Here is a 20,555-nt window from a genome sequence, read left to right as displayed (position 1 = left end):
ATGGATTTATGAGTTTTGAACAGCGGTATACTACTGTTGCCTTTATGTATGAATTTCAATCATATAACGTATAGCACAAAAATCAACATGTGAAGTTGAGACTTTACACAGTCACAATAAGATAGTTGATGTCAGTAAGTAATCAAATAATATTGTATACAGACAAGTATAAGGACAATATCGATGATGTTTTACACATATATTTAGCAGTTTTGTGCTTATTTGAGGTACTGGTTTTACCCATTTTTAGAAAGAAAAAAAAGTTGAGAATGGAAATGGGAAATGTGTAAAGGGAGACAACAACCCAACCATATAACAGACAACAGCAGAGGGTCACTAATAGGTCTTCAATGCAGCGTAAAATTCCCGCTTCCAGAGGCGTTCTTCAGCTGGCCCCTAAATAAATATAATAATACAAGTTCAATGATAATGAACGCCATACTAAACTCCAAATTATACACACGAAGCAAAATGACACAAGACTAACAAAGGCCAGAGGCTCCTGAATTGGGACAGGCGCAAAACTGCGGCGGGGTTAAACATTTTTATGAGATCTCAACCCTCCCCCTATACCTCTAGCCAATGTAGAAAAGTAAACGCATAACAATACGCACATTAAAATTCAGTTCAAGAGAAGTCCGAGTATGATGTCAGAAGATATAACAAAAGAAACTAAACAAAATGACAATAATACATAAATAACAACAGACTATTAGCAGTTAACTGACATGCCAGCTCCAGACTTCAATTACACTGATTGTTTAGGGCCAGTTGAAGGACGCATCCGGGTACGGGAATTTCTCGCAGCATATAAGACCTGTTGGTGACCTTCTGCTGTTGTCTGTTCTATTGTCGGGTTGTTGTCTCTTTGACACATTCCCCATTTTCATTCTCAATTTTATTGTGTTGTATTGTTTAATATATGTTATTATTTAATTGTAGTTGATATCATATTGTGTATTAATAAATGTACTGTCGGCTGGAGGCCTGTTTTGTACAATAAACTTGATTGGATTTGATTTGATTTCCTTTCATTTAAGATGCGTTTCTTTTGAGAGGGCAATGCCTGACTTGTCTTGAAAAGGAAACTGATTTTATTTTTTATTGTCATAAAAGAACTTATTCAAGAAGGTTTTAGCAATCAGTAACAACAGAGATGCAGTTCATTAATAGATTCTTCGATAATGACGGAATGATGTTGAAAATAGACAATTCAATTTTGTGTTTAGCTTGACTTTATGCGCAAATTTACAAAACAGATAGAAACTCTTTCGTCAAGAAAGTAAACAGTTTTATAAAAAAAACCTCTAGAAGCATTACTCTGGTTACCGGCGATTTCAATGAAGCGAAAAGAAATTAAGCTAGGAAAAGCTGAAAAGAAAAAAAAAGTTTTCTTGCGTTAGTAGTTTAAAAGCTTTTATGGAAAATCAAAATTTTATAGACGTTGGTGTTTTTTGCTTGAAAGCACACGCCAGTCTACATAGAGAAAAAATGATAAGACAAAAGTTTGTATGATATGTTTTATTTTAATTGCAAATATTTCAATCTCTCGTTGAATATTTTAAAATTAAACCGGTTTAAAGTGACTGACCATCAAGAAATAGCATGGTGTGTATCAGCTTTTAGCCATTATATAAATGACTTTCCATTTTGATTTTTATTTTGGTTCATGTGACAATACTTGCTTTAATACAAGATAGAAGTTAAGAACTATAAACTAATTAAATCTACTATTCCATTGTTTTATTATAACTTTGAAAAAACTTTGAACGACAAACGACAAAATTATTTTACTCGCGTAGTGGTATTGACCGTATGTGGATTCTTTAAAGAATTTAAAGAACTTCTGGACTATTTTTAATCTAGGTCTATTTCAGAAATTAATTTTGTATCACTGTATTCATAGCTAGATAATACAATTAATTATCTAATTACTACCACTACTTGATATTAATAAGCATTGCAATTTTCATTGTTATTAATAAATTTAATATCAGTATTACAAATCTAATCTTCAATCAATCCTAATTCTAGCTTATTTTTGGTAAATATTTTTAGAAATTTATCCATATCTTTCTTTAGTTTCGGAACTCGTTTTAGAAATTCAAATTTGACGTCACTTTGGGCGTTGCGATGGCTTTTGCTAACACGGCTGTGTATTTTTGTAATGTATTCGTTTTTATTCTATAGCTAGTCACCACTTCAGTTTAATCATGTATATCTGTTGTATGGTCATTTTATAGAATTTACTGTTTGCAAGGGTATAAATTATTCTTAATAGTAAGGATGTTCTTGTCCCAGGCGGATAACCCTGGCCGTATTGGTCACAACTTTTTGGAACTTTTGGTCCTCGGTGATCTTTGGCTTTGTGCTTGTTTTAGCTTTCAGGCTTTTTTAATCGAGCGTCGCTGGTTAGTTTTGTGGGGACGTGGCACGCGTCTGGCGTGTTAACCTTTTAACCTGGTACCTTTTGTTGGCCATTATTTGTGTGTTTCTCTGTCTTATATTTTCTCCCATTTATTTATTGTAGTCCTGTCATGAACTGTTGTCATTTCAATGCTATAATAAACATCGGCATTAAAACGGGAGCTTTGTGTGCCACAAAACCATGTTCAACCCACCATTTTTTTCATAAAATGCCCTGTACCAAGTCAGGAAAATGGCCATTGTTATATTATAGTTCGTTTTTGTGTGTGTTACATTTTAATATTGTGTTTCTGTTGTGTCTTAGTTCTCTTGTATTTGATACGTTTCCTCAGTTTTAGTTTGTAGCCCGGTTTAGTTTTTTTTCTCTATCGATTGATGAATTTCGAACAGCGGTATACTATTGTTGCCTTTATTTATGAACCACCTCAACAAACGACAACCACTAAAATGTTAGTCGAATCGTAACCATCCCCCTTTCCTAGTACAGTAGTGTAAAAAAACAAGTAAGAAAGTTAATTTTAAAGTAGTTTCGAAGACCAAAGTGTATTTCTAGATTAACCTTGTCAAGTTGATAAAAGAGGGACGAAAGATACCAATTGGACAGTCAAACTCATAAATCGAAAATAAACTGACAACGCCATGGCTAAAAATGAAAAAGATAAACAGACAAACAATTGTACACATGACACAACATAGAAAAGTTTAAAAATTTAAAGTGAAACGCACAAATTTTTATTATATTTTGATATATTGTTTGTCTGTACCGGCTCAGGCTGTCGATGCATTGCAGCGTACAATAAAATCATCTTTAATCAGATTAAAACCAAATTAAGGTTAGATATTAAGATTCATAACATAATCGCATTTTTATGGTCATGTTATTTTCTTATTATGCTTTAACTACTAGTATTTACTATTTGTATCTCTTAACTTGATTCAAAGTTATGTGCTGTCTTTTGTAGCAAAGAACAGGTTAAGTTCGAACAATGAGGTAACACATTATAAGCCTGGTATATGTTAGTTCGTGTTGTTTATTCTTTAGTTTTCTATGTTGTGTCATGTGTACTATTGTTTTTCTGTTTGTCTTTTTCATTTTTAGCCATGGCGTTGTCAGTTTGTTTTAGATTTACGAGTTTGACTGTCCCTTTGGTGTCTTTCGTCCCTCTTTTAGTATTCGGTGTGTCAATGCCAGGGCTGATGAAAGTTTCTGTCTTTGAGACATCACCAAAAATGTAGTCTACACTTTTTCGTATACATATATTGCTGTTGATAAATTTTGAAATATTGAAATTTCAACCAAGAGTAAATGGTCTTTTATTTAACCTTTCATGTGTTATGATTTGAGCTGTGAAAGAAAAAAGGTAAAATAACAACAACAAAAAAAGAATAGAAAGGGATTTCAAAACGGAAAGTATCTTATCAAATGGCAAAAATCAATAGCTCAATTACAGCAAACGAATGTAAAAAAAAACCTGTCACGTCCTTAACTAGGAATGCGTTATCGTAACGTGAAAATTTGAAATATGATTACGCAGGTGATTATATTGTTTTATATCTTCATTTTGAACCTGCAAGATTTTCCTAATGTTGTCTTCCTTTCTTTAACATATAGTTTGATGTATTATTTTGGAGTTTGCTATATGCTTTCGTAACGACTTAAAAAAATGTTTAAGAATTTCAATTTACCATATCGATTATTCAGTTCGAATAATTGTACGTACAACAGAGCAGTTCAAAGCTTGAATATTTTACACGATATTGGTTTACTATTGAATATTGTTAATATTAATTTTACCAAATGTGCATTATTATTGTACCATTATTAAGTGTATCATGTTTTAAATATCCTTATGTATTACCTTAAGTAGTATATACTTCTATGTTTATATTAAATAAGATTTTACAAGTACGACTAAATGAACTATACATACACACATAAACTACAAGATAAGATGAACTTATTGTAACGGTCTTATCAATATGCTGTTATTTCTATTGTACGGATTAACTTGTGTCCGTCTGTCTTTTGGTATGTACATATATGTTCGTTCTTCAAATTCGTATTTTATTTGACCTTTTAACCTTTACGATTACAACGTCACTGATGAGATGTAGTCGAAACGGTGGTCCGGAGTACACACATTTAATCTGGTATCTAGAATGTTTTTATTTGTATTCAGATAAAATTGAGAATGGAAAAGGGAAAATGTCAATGAGACACCAACCCGACAAAACGACAGACAACAGCCGAAAGCCACAGATGGGTCTTCAACATAGCGAGAATGTCCCACACACGGAGGTGGTCCTCAGCTTACCTTTAAAACAAAGTGTGCACTAGTTCAATGAAAATGAACGTCATACTATAAGCTCCAAAACATATAAATAGATAACTGTTCTGTATCTGTAGATATTTATGTTTTATTTTTGTTTTGATTTTATACAGCTGTGACCTGTTATAAATGTGATTCTGTTGATCAACCTGCACATTGCTATCAAACAGTCAACTGTCAGGCAGGGGAGGTAAGTCTGTATCCTTTAACTGGTTTTACATATTTTATTTGGTGTAGTGGTGCAATTAGTGGTATTAACATGTTAGCTGAGTAACCGTCAAGGAATTTTAAAAATGTTGCATGAGATGACTGTATAATCAAATGTGTTAAAGTAAATATAACGGAATTTGATGAGACTGTTATTAAAGAGAGAGGGTTAGCGCTATAGAACCAGGTTTAATCCACCATTTTCTACATTTGAAAATGCCTGTACCAAGTCAGGAGTATGACAGTTCTTGGCTATACGTTTTTGATGCGTTTTGTTATTTGATTTTGCCATGTGATTATGGACTTTCCTAATTGATTTTCCTCTGAGTTCAGCATTTTTGTGATTTTACTTTTTGGTACAGCCGATTTGGAGGGTGGAAATTACTTTGACATTGCTTGGTCAACCGATCAAGCTTACTTTTCTTTAAAAGTTGTTTAGAAAGTTGTTCATCCTTCAATGTTGTGTTGATAAAAGAGGGACGAAAGATACCAAAGGGACAACTTTGTTAAATGTATGCATTAGACCGTTGGTTTTCCCGTTTGAATGGTTTTACACTAGTAATTTTGGGGCCCTTTATAGCTTGTTGTTCGGTGTGAGTCAAGGCTCCGTGTTGAAGATGGTACTTTAACCTATAATGGTTTACTTTTTAAATTGTTATTTGGATGGAGAGTTGTCTCATTGACACTCACACCACATCTTCCTATATCTATATACATCAATGCTAGAAGCGCTGAAGAGAATATCGTATATTACTATGGATTCATTATTATTCGTTGGATACCATTTTGTGGATTTCGTGGAAATTTAAATTTGAACGAATTGCGAATTAGATGTAGACTTTGTAACATCACAAAATCAAATAACTTCAAATATGCAAGTTTTTCTCAATCCACGAAAATTGGTGCCAACGAAAATAAGTGAATCTACATGGACACTTGGCTTCTGCTGACCTCAGGGTGTTTCATGAGAGTTATGGTACATCTTTTCATCATACACAATATCAGTTTACACTTTTAGATAGTCGAAAAACTTTTTGTTGTATATTGTATTAGAATCTGTCAATAAGGAAAGATGATCGTTGGTAAAAACCCATGAATGTCTTAAAGATTTCAAGTGTGCGACCCCTCATTTAAGTGTCATTTATAAACATAAGATAATGACGAATGTTTTACAATTTCAATAATGTTCACAGATATGTATGGTTTCACAGAATCCAAAGTTAAATGGAGACCTCTTCTTCAACCTAGGTTGTTTTGTCAAAAACGGTAAGATTGACATTTATTTTACATTTCTATAAAGCAGAAATATTTACCTGTTTGAGTCACACTTAAATTTATTTGTATGTAATTATAATTTTACTTGTATTGGTCGTTTATATGTTCGTATTACAAGTTGTGGCTTTTCTTGCATTCATTCTTGTTTCCAACTTTGTGCTCAGTAAATAAAAAAGGATAAAAACAAGAAAAAAAAAAAAAAAAAAAGAACAATAACTAAAACATTGCATCACAATTCTAAGAAACAAAAATGAAAGAAATATCAAACAAAAAAGAGACACATGACACTAAAAAGTAAAACAACAATTCTTTATCTCCCAAAATATACAAAATCATGCATTTTCAACGAAGCTTGGAAATTTCTTTTTTTTTGTTGTTCATCAGACTTGTGAGTTCTTAAATATTTGTTATATTTCAGACGTGTCAGTTCTTGAATAATCCCCATGCTGATGGGCGTCGTTTGTCTGTTAATTCGCCTACCTCAATAACCAAGTGTTGTGGTACAGACAATTGCAACAGTAATTATTTCATATTTTACATGTTATATATATTTTACATTTTACATGTCAAATAATTACTACACTGCAATCACGCATGATTCTTTAATCAGTTTTATTACACAATAACATTTATCATTCATGATGACACGAGGTCCAACAATAAAGTGCACAGGTAAATTAAATAAAAACCTGATAAAATCGTGTTTTCATGATCCTGGCTAAAAAAAATTATTATGACTAAAGTATTGAATGCTTCTTTTTGTACCTTCATATGAGTGTAAAAGCGTTGACCGTGCACGCATTATTAAAATGAATCCCCACTTCATACAAAATGTACTTCGGTCAACGCTTTTACACCCCAATGAAGTTACAAAAAGAATAATGCAATTGGTAATATAGTTTATATTTTCTATGTTATTACACTGAAAACAAAGACGATTTACTTAAACACAATTGGCAGTCGTGTTTGTTACTTGAAGAAATCATCGCTTTGTGCATACCAGTTCACTGTCAGATGTTAATCATATTAATCGTGAAAATAATGTACCGGTATATCTGATTTTGAGGTATATTTATTGTATACCGACAGCTTGTATCGTACTATCACAATATGCAATCAGTTTAGTTGTTTGCCAAAATCTGCAAATTTTTAGACAGTTGTGCAATTTTATTGGTTAGACTGGTTTTTTTTTATATGAATATGTTTGATATATTCAAACAAATACCAAACATTTGTATTTTAAAAACAATGTTGTCAACTGAGAAATTTAAAAGGAGATAACTCTTTACGTAAAAATTTACACAATTTTCTAACGTTTACTTGTAGCAAGAAAACTAGTTCGGTAAAACCATCACTGACCATCTTTCCTTTTAATTCTCTTAAAACAATAATAAAATCTACCTTCTAACAATTTATTTCAAAAATCTATCATATAGATTTCTTGTTATACACAAAAATGTGTTTTTTCTTGATCACTCAAACCAAAGTTAGGCAATTCAGAACGACTCATAGTTTAAAAATTAGAACGGTGGCCTTTTTATTATATTTATGACAAGAACATAGTTAAATTATCATTTTGGCAAAGTTAACGCAAATTCTATCTTGGGAAATATATACCGATGATCTACCTTAAAAATACCAACATGCGAGTATTATTAGTATAACTTTTCAGTGGAAATCAACGGGTATTAAAATACAAATAATTGAATACTGTTGAAATAAAGGAACTTACTTGATATTTCAAACACGCATTTACCATTTACAAGAATAAAATGCACTTTGTGAATGTGTTTAAATTGCATTATATTTATTTGGGTATTTATTTGTAAAGGGTCTGTTAGGTCCTGGCGGGATTTGTGGTAAGTTTCACTTGATATTTTAAAAGATTGACCGAACACACATTCTGTGACATAGTAAAGGGAAATACATATTGCTAGTTCAACACAAAACGCTGAAAGAGTTCACAAAATTATTTAAAGTTTGAGTTACCCGACAAGTTCACGAAATACTTAATAAAAGAACTATAATTTGCTTATAATGGGTGTGACAAGAAGCCTTACATACCAATACTTAAAGAAATCAACATATAATTGTTGACTCATTTCAATATATATAGTTTATATACCAATGTCAAAATAAAAATACACATTTCAAGAAAACAGTTTAAAGTCGACAAGTAAAAAAACTTTATAACGAAGAAAACGGTTTGTAATATCAAATATACAATTTGTTTGTTGTAGTATATTATTCCCAACACGAATGTCAATGTATTTAATGTTTCTCTTTTTCTTATATACAAAATGTAGTATAAAAAAGTTAAAAAAGTTAAAATTAAAATAAATAAACTATCAACACCATTAAGATTTTAAAAATATAAACTAGATCTAAATGAAGGTAATCTAAATCACTTCTTACCTTATGATATGTTTCGATTCCATGTAATTTAATTAATTACATTCAAATGTAATTGACCCCAAGTCTGGTTTGGAGGATTATATTTCTTCGTTTTCTGAACTGGAAACTTAAAAAAAAAAAAAACAGACACGGCTTCCTCTGTCTCCTTTTCAGACTTATACCTCGAATTTGACATAAGCGGTGATCTCCGTACTAAAATCAATGAAAAAACAACACGAATTTCATAAAAAAAAATTATAACTTGCACCACATTAGGAAGAAAAGAAAATTCCTACAACTGTAATAAACTACAGGCAACAACAACATTTAAAACCCAAACTCACAAAAAGAAAAGAAAAATTCCTACAACTGTAATAAACTACAAGCAACAACCTCAACACTTATAACCCAAACTCACAAGAAGAACAAAAACTCCCTACAACAGTAATACATTCCAGGCAACAACAACAACATATTATAACCCATACGCACAAGAATAAAAGAAAATCCCTAAACAGTTATAAACTACAGGAAACAACAACAACAACAACAACAATTATAACCAAAACTCACAAGAAGAAAAGAAAAAATCCTACAACTGCAATAAACTACAAGCCAACCTCAACAATTATAACCCAGACTCACAAGAAATTAAGAAAAAATCCTATAACTGTAATACATGTAAACTACTTGCAACAAAAACAACAATTATAATTCATACTTACAGGAAGAAAAGAAAATCCCACGGTTTTACTATCGTCATAAAGTCAATCAGGAACATTTTAGATTTTAAACTATTGGAAAATTCGGAGTAAAACGTTATAACAAAGTGAATAACTTTTATTATCTTCTGTGTAATATAAGCCCATCGTCTTTTAAATACGCAATTGCGTTTTATACCAAAGTGATTTTAACTATTTTCGACCGAGTAATATAAGCCCCCTGTGAATAATCAAGCAATTCATGTGCTCCTAACCATAGGGGGAAGTTGCAAAAAGAAGAAGCCAGCAGAAAATCAATACATTTTCGATACACTTTGCTTAATTTCGAATTCATTGATATAGAGGAGATGCAAGCATTCATGAGGGTCAGGGCAGATCAAGGGTTATTAGAAGGGGAGAGAGGCCATAGAAAGCCAACCTTTGGAGAAATACTTGTAAAATTTCTATGCATGTGTCATATTTGTGTTTCGTATGATCCTAAAATGTGAATTTATCAAAACTCCAAATGAAATCGATGATTGAAATATTACTGTTAAACATGATGTATGTGAGTTACTCAGGTTATTCCATGTGGAATATCTTTGTCAATTAAGTACAAGCTACCCTTTTTCAAGAACATTTTACTAAACCTTTCTAAATAAATGGGGAATGTGTCCATGGGACACAGATGATGCTCCCGCTTGCATATCATATAAAGTAGAACGGTAAAAGTGACGCTACCCAAAGTTGTACTTGATGAGTTTTGTGGTAATACGTAGTGTGTATAAGTTTCAGAACATTTGGTTGAGGCAAACTAAAGTAATGAACATAAACCAAAAATAAGTATTTTTTTCCATTTGTGAAGGCTCTAGAACAGTAAAAGTGACGCAAACTAAAATTCTAATTTGATCTGTATTTTGTGGTAATAAGCCTTGTGTATAAGTTTCATACCATTTGGTTGAAACAAACTAAAGTTAGAGAATGGAAACGAGTAAACTGCTTCGCTGAGCGCAGCATACGCCCACAGAGGTCAACCCCTGAACAGTTGGGGCAAAAATGGACACAATATTCAAGCTTGATACAGGTCTGAATTTGGATTGTAATTAAATATTTAACATATTATAGGTTTCTGAATAAATGTAGTCAAACAACTAGAAATTTATATCATATGAATTGAATTTATATTCAATTAAAGATTTCTGAGTAAATCTGTTGTCAGACTATAAACAACTACAATTTATAAACTTCTAAAGGGAGCCTATATCAAAAGATATTAACAATTCATTAAAGTTTCATGAGAACTGCTGAAAGCATTTTTTAGGTTATTTTCCAAAAACTGGAAAATCCCCCTTTTTTTATGAATAAAACCACGTAACTTGGAAACCTAAAATCTAAAATTTATAAAAATCAAAGGGAGCTCATGTCAATAGATATAAAAAATTAACCAACATTTCTTGCAAGTTGGTCACGGTGAAAGCATTCTTGAGTTATTGTCCGAAAACTGGAAACTTCCCCTTTTTTTAATGAATAAAACCCAATAATTCGGAAACGTAAAATCTAGAATTTATAAAAAAACGATAGGGAGCTCACTAGATATAATTAATTCACCAACGTTTTATGCCAATTGGTTAAAGCGTTTTTGAGTTAATGTCCGACATTATATATATGTTGGTGTAGATATGTAGATATGTTGACGACGGACGGACAGAAGGGCAGACGGACAACGGTATACAATAATACGTCCCGTAAACGGGCGTATAAAAATTCAGCAATTCTTTCATTTTCAAAGGGGTATAACTCTAGAACCGTTAAATTGACGCCACAGATATTCAAACTTGATCTGTGTTTTGTGGTAATGAGCATTGTGTATAAGTTTAATAACATTTGGTAGAGGCAAACTAAAGTAAGAGAAGGGAAACCAACTTTGGGACGTACGAACGTACGGATGTACAGATGGACAAGGGCAAAACTTAATGCCCACTCAGCTACGGCGGGGGCATAAACATGCAATTTATGCGAGGTTTGGCATGCCACAAAACCAGGTTCAACCCACCACTTTTATTCCCCTTTAAAAGTGTCCTGTACCAAGTCAGGAAGATGGCCATTGTTATATTATTGTTCGTTTATGTGTGTGTTGCATTTTAACGTTGAGTCGCTGCATACCCCCACAGAGGTCAACCCCTGAACAGTTGGGGCAAAAATGGACACAATATTCAAGCTTGATACAGGTCTGAATTTGGATTGTAATTAAATATTTAACATATTATAGGTTTCTGAATAAATGTAGTCAAACAACTAGAAATTTATATCATATGAATTGAATTTATATTCAATTAAAGATTTCTGAGTAAATCTGTTGTCAGACTATAAACAACTACAATTTATAAACTTCTAAAGGGAGCCTATATCAAAAGATATTAACAATTCATTAAAGTTTCATGAGAACTGCTGAAAGCATTTTTTAGGTTATTTTCCAAAAACTGGAAAATCCCCCTTTTTTTATGAATAAAACCACGTAACTTGGAAACCTAAAATCTAAAATTTATAAAAATCAAAGGGAGCTCATGTCAATAGATATAAAAAATTAACCAACATTTCTTGCAAGTTGGTCACGGTGAAAGCATTCTTGAGTTATTGTCCGAAAACTGGAAACTTCCCCTTTTTTTAATGAATAAAACCCAATAATTCGGAAACGTAAAATCTAGAATTTATAAAAAAACGATAGGGAGCTCACTAGATATAATTAATTCACCAACGTTTTATGCCAATTGGTTAAAGCGTTTTTGAGTTAATGTCCGACATTATATATATGTTGGTGTAGATATGTAGATATGTTGACGACGGACGGACAGAAGGGCAGACGGACAACGGTATACAATAATACGTCCCGTAAACGGGCGTATAAAAATTCAGCAATTCTTTCATTTTCAAAGGGGTATAACTCTAGAACCGTTAAATTGACGCCACAGAAATTCAAACTTGATCTGTGTTTTGTGGTAATGAGCATTGTGTATAAGTTTAATAACATTTGGTAGAGGCAAACTAAAGTAAGAGAAGGGAAACCAACTTTGGGACGTACGAACGTACGGATGTACAGATGGACAAGGGCAAAACTTAATGCCCACTCAGCTACGGCGGGGGCATAAACATGCAATTTATGCGAGGTTTGGCATGCCACAAAACCAGGTTCAACCCACCACTTTTATTCCCCTTTAAAAGTGTCCTGTACCAAGTCAGGAAGATGGCCATTGTTATATTATTGTTCGTTTATGTGTGTGTTGCATTTTAACGTTGAGTCGCTGCATACCCCCACAGAGGTCAACCCCTGAACAGTTGGGGCAAAAATGGACACAATATTCAAGCTTGATACAGGTCTGAATTTGGATTGTAATTAAATATTTAACATATTATAGGTTTCTGAATAAATGTAGTCAAACAACTAGAAATTTATATCATATGAATTGAATTTATATTCAATTAAAGATTTCTGAGTAAATCTGTTGTCAGACTATAAACAACTACAATTTATAAACTTCTAAAGGGAGCCTATATCAAAAGATATTAATAATTCATTAAAGTTTCATGAGAACTGCTGAAAGCATTTTTTAGGTTATTTTCCAAAAACTGGAAAATCCCCCTTTTTTTATGAATAAAACCACGTAACTTGGAAACCTAAAATCTAAAATTTATAAAAATCAAAGGGAGCTCATGTCAATAGATATAAAAAATTAACCAACATTTCTTGCAAGTTGGTCACGGTGAAAGCATTCTTGAGTTATTGTCCGAAAACTGGAAACTTCCCCTTTTTTTAATGAATAAAACCCAATAATTCGGAAACGTAAAATCTAGAATTTATAAAAAAAACGATAGGGAGCTCACTAGATATAATTAATTCACCAACGTTTTATGCCAATTGGTTAAAGCGTTTTTGAGTTAATGTCCGACATTATATATATGTTGGTGTAGATATGTAGATATGTTGACGACGGACGGACAGAAGGGCAGACGGACAACGGTATACAATAATACGTCCCGTAAACGGGCGTATAAAAATTCAGCAATTCTTTCATTTTCAAAGGGGTATAACTCTAGAACCGTTAAATTGACGCCACAGAAATTCAAACTTGATCTGTGTTTTGTGGTAATGAGCATTGTGTATAAGTTTAATAACATTTGGTAGAGGCAAACTAAAGTAAGAGAAGGGAAACCAACTTTGGGACGTACGAACGTACGGATGTACAGATGGACAAGGGCAAAACTTAATGCCCACTCAGCTACGGCGGGGGCATAAACATGCAATTTATGCGAGGTTTGGCATGCCACAAAACCAGGTTCAACCCACCACTTTTATTCCCCTTTAAAAGTGTCCTGTACCAAGTCAGGAAGATGGCCATTGTTATATTATTGTTCGTTTATGTGTGTGTTGCATTTTAACGTTGAGTCGCTGCATACCCCCACAGAGGTCAACCCCTGAACAGTTGGGGCAAAAATGGACACAATATTCAAGCTTGATACAGGTCTGAATTTGGATTGTAATTAAATATTTAACATATTATAGGTTTCTGAATAAATGTAGTCAAACAACTAGAAATTTATATCATATGAATTGAATTTATATTCAATTAAAGATTTCTGAGTAAATCTGTTGTCAGACTATAAACAACTACAATTTATAAACTTCTAAAGGGAGCCTATATCAAAAGATATTAACAATTCATTAAAGTTTCATGAGAACTGCTGAAAGCATTTTTTAGGTTATTTTCCAAAAACTGGAAAATCCCCCTTTTTTTATGAATAAAACCACGTAACTTGGAAACCTAAAATCTAAAATTTATAAAAATCAAAGGGAGCTCATGTCAATAGATATAAAAAATTAACCAACATTTCTTGCAAGTTGGTCACGGTGAAAGCATTCTTGAGTTATTGTCCGAAAACTGGAAACTTCCCCTTTTTTTAATGAATAAAACCCAATAATTCGGAAACGTAAAATCTAGAATTTATAAAAAAAACGATAGGGAGCTCACTAGATATAATTAATTCACCAACGTTTTATGCCAATTGGTTAAAGCGTTTTTGAGTTAATGTCCGACATTATATATATGTTGGTGTAGATATGTAGATATGTTGACGACGGACGGACAGAAGGGCAGACGGACAACGGTATACAATAATACGTCCCGTAAACGGGCGTATAAAAATTCAGCAATTCTTTCATTTTCAAAGGGGTATAACTCTAGAACCGTTAAATTGACGCCACAGAAATTCAAACTTGATCTGTGTTTTGTGGTAATGAGCATTGTGTATAAGTTTAATAACATTTGGTAGAGGCAAACTAAAGTAAGAGAAGGGAAACCAACTTTGGGACGTACGAACGTACGGATGTACAGATGGACAAGGGCAAAACTTAATGCCCACTCAGCTACGGCGGGGGCATAAACATGCAATTTATGCGAGGTTTGGCATGCCACAAAACCAGGTTCAACCCACCACTTTTATTCCCCTTTAAAAGTGTCCTGTACCAAGTCAGGAAGATGGCCATTGTTATATTATTGTTCGTTTATGTGTGTGTTGCATTTTAACGTTGAGTCGTTTGTGTTTTCTCTTATTTTTGAGATATTGAGATAAGGCGTGGCACGGTACTTGTCTGTCCCAGATTCATGTGTTTGGTTTCATGTTATATTTGTTATTTTCGTGGTGTTTTGTCTGATGCTTGGTCCGTTTCTGTGTGTGTTACGTTTCGGTGTTATGTCGTTGTTCTCTTATATTTAAAGCGTTTCCATCGGTTTTAGTTTGTTACCCCGATTTTGTTTTTTGTCCATGGATTTATGAGTTTTGAACAGCGGTATACTACTGTTGCCTTTATTTAACCTTACATATAAAAAGAGAGATATTCAATCAAAGTTCATTCCTTTCATTGTATTTGTTAGGCTTTGTGCTGCTCAGTCTAGTTTTCTCTGTTGTGTTTTGTATACTGTTGTTTGACTTTTTGTCATCTTTTTTTGCCATGTCTTTGTCCGATTGTCTCCGACTTTATAAGTTTGAACATGTCTTTCACCTATGCATTACTTGAAATCGATCATTTGCAAAGCAATTTTTTTTTTTTTTTCGTTTTTGACATCTTTTGTTTTTAAGGTGAATAAGAATATAACACATTGTGGACTGCTGTACCCCTATTTTTGACATTTTTACCTATTATGTCTGTTTGTTTTGTTCACACATTGTTGTCAATATAATGGAATTTTATGCGTAATTCATACAAGTGAAAGGTTTAGCAAGCTATAAAGCCAGATTTAATCCACCATTTTTACATTAGGAAATGCATGTACCAAGTACGAATATATGACAGTTGTTTTCCATCGTTTTAAGTGTTTGAGCTTTGGATAATGCAATTTGATAAGGAACTTTCCGATTCGAATTTTTCTTTCAGTTCGGTATGTATGTTATTTTACATTTTACTCATTATTTTATATGTACGAATATACTGCTTTTTTGTGTCGATGTTGCTGTGATAGGTTGGCCTGTCAGGCTCAACGTGTCAATGTTGTTGTGATTGGTTGGCCTGTCAAGTTCAACGTGTCGATGTTGCTGTGATAGGTTTGCCTGTCAGGTTCAACGTGTCAATGTTGCTTTGATAGGTTGGCCTGTCAGGTTCAACGTGTCGATGTTGCTTTGATAGGTTGGTCTGTCAGGTTCAACGTGTCGATGTTGCTTTGATTTGTTGGCCAATAAATTAGAACAAGAACATAAATATATTTTGTTTTTACATAAGTACTCATCAAAAGTTCATACAGATATAAATAAGTAGAAGACACTACTTAAACAAATAGTGATAACATAACAAAATGAAAAACAAAAAAAAACCCAATGGTAGCTTGACATGTTAAATTTGTAAATCTTAATTTTTCAAGATATGTATAAAGTCTCTATATCTTGCTAAGGACTTTTATTTACACGTTTGGAATGATTGAATACAAGAAGAAATATATTATGTATGAAATTATTATTATGGGATTATTATAACTGTTGCAACACCTTTTCTGACACTATTATAGAATATATAAACATTCACATGTTCACACAGTACCAATTAAAGAACCTTAGTGAGCACGCTCACATACCCCACGTCCCCACATTGTCATTGGAGAAATTAAATAAGTGAAAGAAAAAAAAATTGTATAAGAAAAATTAATTTCCTGCCAATATGCACATCTAAATAGAATGTCCTTATTATCTACAAAATTTCATGAAATTCTGTTGTGTGGTTTCAGAGGAGTTGAAATGACAAACTGTTGCAGAAGTACATTGAAGCAAATAAGTTTAAAGGGGTGTAACTCCTAGAAAAAAAAATGAATCGCAATTTCCCGTCGATATGCACAACTACATGTTATGTCCTTATTATCTGAAAAGGTTTCGTGAAATTCTGTTGTGTGGTTTAAGAGGAACTGTTGCAGTAGTACATTGAAGCAAATAAGTTCAAAGGGGCGTAACTCCTAGAAAAAAAATTGAATCGCAATTTCCCGTCGATATGCACAACTACATAGTATGTCCTTATTATCTGAAAAGGTCTTGTGAAATTCTGTTGTGTGGTTTGAGAGGAGTTGCGATGACAAACTGTTGCAGTAGTACATTGAAGTAAATAAGTTCAAAGGGGCGTAACTCCTAGAAAAAAAATTGAATCGCAATTTCCCGTCGATATGCACAACTACATAGTATGTCCTTATTATCTGAAAAGGTTTCGTGAAATTCTGTTGTGTGGTTTGAGAGGAGTTGCGATGACAAACTGTTGCAGTAGTACATTGAAGCAAATAAGTTCAAAGGGGCTAACTCCTAGAAAAAAAATTGAATCCCAATTTCCCATCGATATGCACAACTACATGTTATGTCCTTATTATCTGAAAAGGTTTCGTGAAATTCTGTTGTGTGGTTTGAGAGGAGTTGCGATGAAAAACTGTTGCAGTAGTACATTATAGTAAATAAGTTCAAACAGTCAGGGGCGTTACTTAAACAAGTTATTTTTTTTAATTACTTATATACTAAGTAAATTTTTATTTAAAAAAAAATAAAATTACTTAATAGAGTTATTTTAATTTTCAATAGAAACATACCCTGAATGTAGTTTTCATGATTTTAAACAACATTTTATATCATAAAATAAAGAGTTTATCAGATTTGAGAGGAGTATAGAGATAAAGGGTTACTTTAAAAATAATGACAAAAATATAACTTGAATAAGTTATTTTAAACATTTTTGAAAAAAAATAGCAATTACACTTGATTAAGGTTACAAATTATAAATAACTTCAGGTCTTTATTAATTCCCAAGTATCTATCTATTTATATCAGATACTCCAAAGATGATTGTGGCCAAGTTTGGATTATTTGGCCAAGTAGTTTCAGAGGAGAAGATTTTTGTTAAAGATTACCAAGATTTACGAAAAATGGTTAAAAATTGACTATAAAGGGCAATACCTCCTAAAGGGGTCAACTGACCATTTCGGTCATGTTGACTTATTTGTAAATCTTACTTTGCTAAACATTATTGCTGTTTACAGTTTATCTTTATCTATAATAATATTCAAGATAATAACCAAAAACAGCAAAATTTCCTTAAAATTACCAATTTAGGGGCAGCAAGCCAACAACAGGTTGTCCGATTCATCTGAAAATTTCAGGGCAGATAGATCTTAACCTGATAAACAATTCAACCCCAATGTCAGATTTGCTCTAAATGCTTTGGTTTTTGAGTTATAAGCCAAAAACTGCATGTTACCCTATGTTCTATTTTTAGCCATGGCGGCCATCTTGGTTGGTTGACCAGGATACCGGACACATTTTTTAAACTAGATACCCCAATGATGATTGTGGCCAAGTTTGGTTAAATTTGACCCAGTAGTGTTAGAGGAGAAGATTTTTGTAAAAGTTAACGACGACGGTCGACGGACGACGACGAACGACGGACGCCAAGTGATGAGAAAAGTTCACTTGGCCTTTAAGGCCAGGTGAGCTAAAAAAATAGTATTCACATAAATCTCACGTGAACTTAACATCATCTTCACAAATTGAAAATATGTAAATATCATGATGAAAATAATACATGAGCGTTATATTTCAATAACCTTGTCGTTCCTTCTGTTGGTCCGTTCGTCCAATGTATATTATCGTCACCTTTTTGTTAAATCACATCATTACTATTATGTTTAATTCTTTATCAGATGACATACGCTGTTATTTTGAAAACTCCAATCACTTTTTAAAAAGTAGCATAATTATTTAACTGTTTCTTGTGTACTAGAATACTTTAGTTTATTGTAGAAGAGTTAAAAAGGACTGTGATACAACTCACAAACCAGCGTAATCACAGTGATTCGACACTTTCAAAGGGAGGTATGTCAGAGATATTTATAGTCATTTATTACACACTATAGAGTATGCGTTTTGCTCATAGTAGAAGATCGTATGGTTACATATTGCTGCTTACTTTAATCTCATATTACATATTGCTGCTTACTTTAATCTCATATGTAGTCTAGTAAAAAATCTCTTAGCAACATGAATTTTATATTTTCTTTTTATCTCAATGAACTAGTAGTTCGAAAAAATATTGCATTTCACTCAGTTCATAGGACAAAAAAATCATAATAAATCATTGACCGAAAATATACAGTTTGAACATTAATTTATTATGCCCAAGTTATCATTTTCTATATAAAATAAATACACAATGCTTTTTTTTTCAAATTGAAAGCGTTGAACTATTGGACCGGTCAATCGTTTCCAACTATTGGACCTGTATGGAACTATTTGACCACAGGTGTCATTTTATTTCACGGAATTTTCAATGCAGGTACACAATTGGAGGATTTTGAAAATACCGCGGGAGTAACGGCGTCATGTTTTACCTATTGTAACTAGGGTTAACGTCAGTGCAAGACGTAGCCTTAGCATTTGAACACATTTTGAAGTTAACGTTATGGTTGGGTTTCTGCTTTTTTATATTACGATAGTTGATTTATCACTGCCATTTATTGTCTGTTGTCTTTTTCGACATAATAAAACCCTTACTGACTGGATATTCGTGGAATAGTAAGTTTATTGTCCCTCGAATACAAGTATTGCCCTCGGCTACGCCTCAGGACAATAGTTGCTCCTAGTGACAATAAACTTACTATCTATTCATACCCAGTCAATAAGTATACATTTTATTTATTTGTACCTTTTACTATGATAAATAGTTGACATCTCTTTTTGGGACAGTCCATTATTACATGTACTTCACGACCAGATTTGTTTTCATTTTGTTGTCCGTGGAAATAATAAGAAAGATTTCATCGGAAATATAACAGAAAATGTAATAATCATTGACAAAGGTCTGAAACATTTTCCTTAAAATTCCTGAATAGTATATGTTATTCAGGTCTCAAACAGGGAATATACTGTGACATTCCCGGCTATATTAGAGTTTAAATCCCCTGATACAAAGGCGAAGGGATATAAGCCTGAAGCCGGAAATGTCACAGTATATACCCTGTCTGAGACCTGAATTACACATATATTACGGTTTACCCCTGACCTGTTATTTTCCAGTGTAGGTATTTGTTGAACATTCACAATGCAACATGTACATGCATTACATGTTTGTTGTTTCTTTAATATGTTGAGTAATCCATTTAAATGCACCTTTTATATCTTGATAATTTTTTTCCCGTTAATAAATAGTTTCAATAAAGTTTTTAGATATCATATGTTGTGTTTGTATGTGTGTGTGGCTTTGTTTTTTTACAACACATTTATTAAAAAACCAACCTTATATGTTTGGCAGGCATACGTGAAGGTTTCAAATATGCTGTGAACATAATTTTATCGAGTATGTAATAAAACATACCTACATTATATAAGTCACTAATATTTCTGACAGACAACAACTTGAGAAGTTGGTATACAGATGGATTTCTGTTTAATTTACTTTTCTGGGATTTCATTAAAAATATATTTGATATTCAAGTATAAAATGGTATTCATCTTTAATAGCGTTAATTTTACAATTAGTACATAGTCTATTATTTTATCAACACTATAACATCTGCTTGTTAATTTGTATGCTTGAATTATGAGCTGATATATGATATTTACAAATATATAGTGTGTATGTAAATATAGTTTACAGGTCTATCTAAATAAAATTACAATCATGTATACTATGTATATATCTATACAAACAACA

The 20,555-nt window shown here is 32.5% G+C and overlaps 1 protein-coding gene across 1 annotated transcript in view; it reads right to left on the bottom strand.

Moving 5' to 3' along the window:
* Positions 1-20,555, bottom strand: part of LOC134718336 (uncharacterized) — a 184,466-nt gene that overhangs the window by 117,829 nt on the left and 46,082 nt on the right. The gene's annotated exons all lie outside the window — the stretch shown is intronic.

Source organism: Mytilus trossulus, chromosome 5 (genome assembly GCF_036588685.1).
Source record: "Mytilus trossulus isolate FHL-02 chromosome 5, PNRI_Mtr1.1.1.hap1, whole genome shotgun sequence".
Taxonomy (NCBI): domain Eukaryota; kingdom Metazoa; phylum Mollusca; class Bivalvia; order Mytilida; family Mytilidae; genus Mytilus; species Mytilus trossulus.
This window is presented reverse-complemented; position numbering and strand designations above follow the sequence as displayed.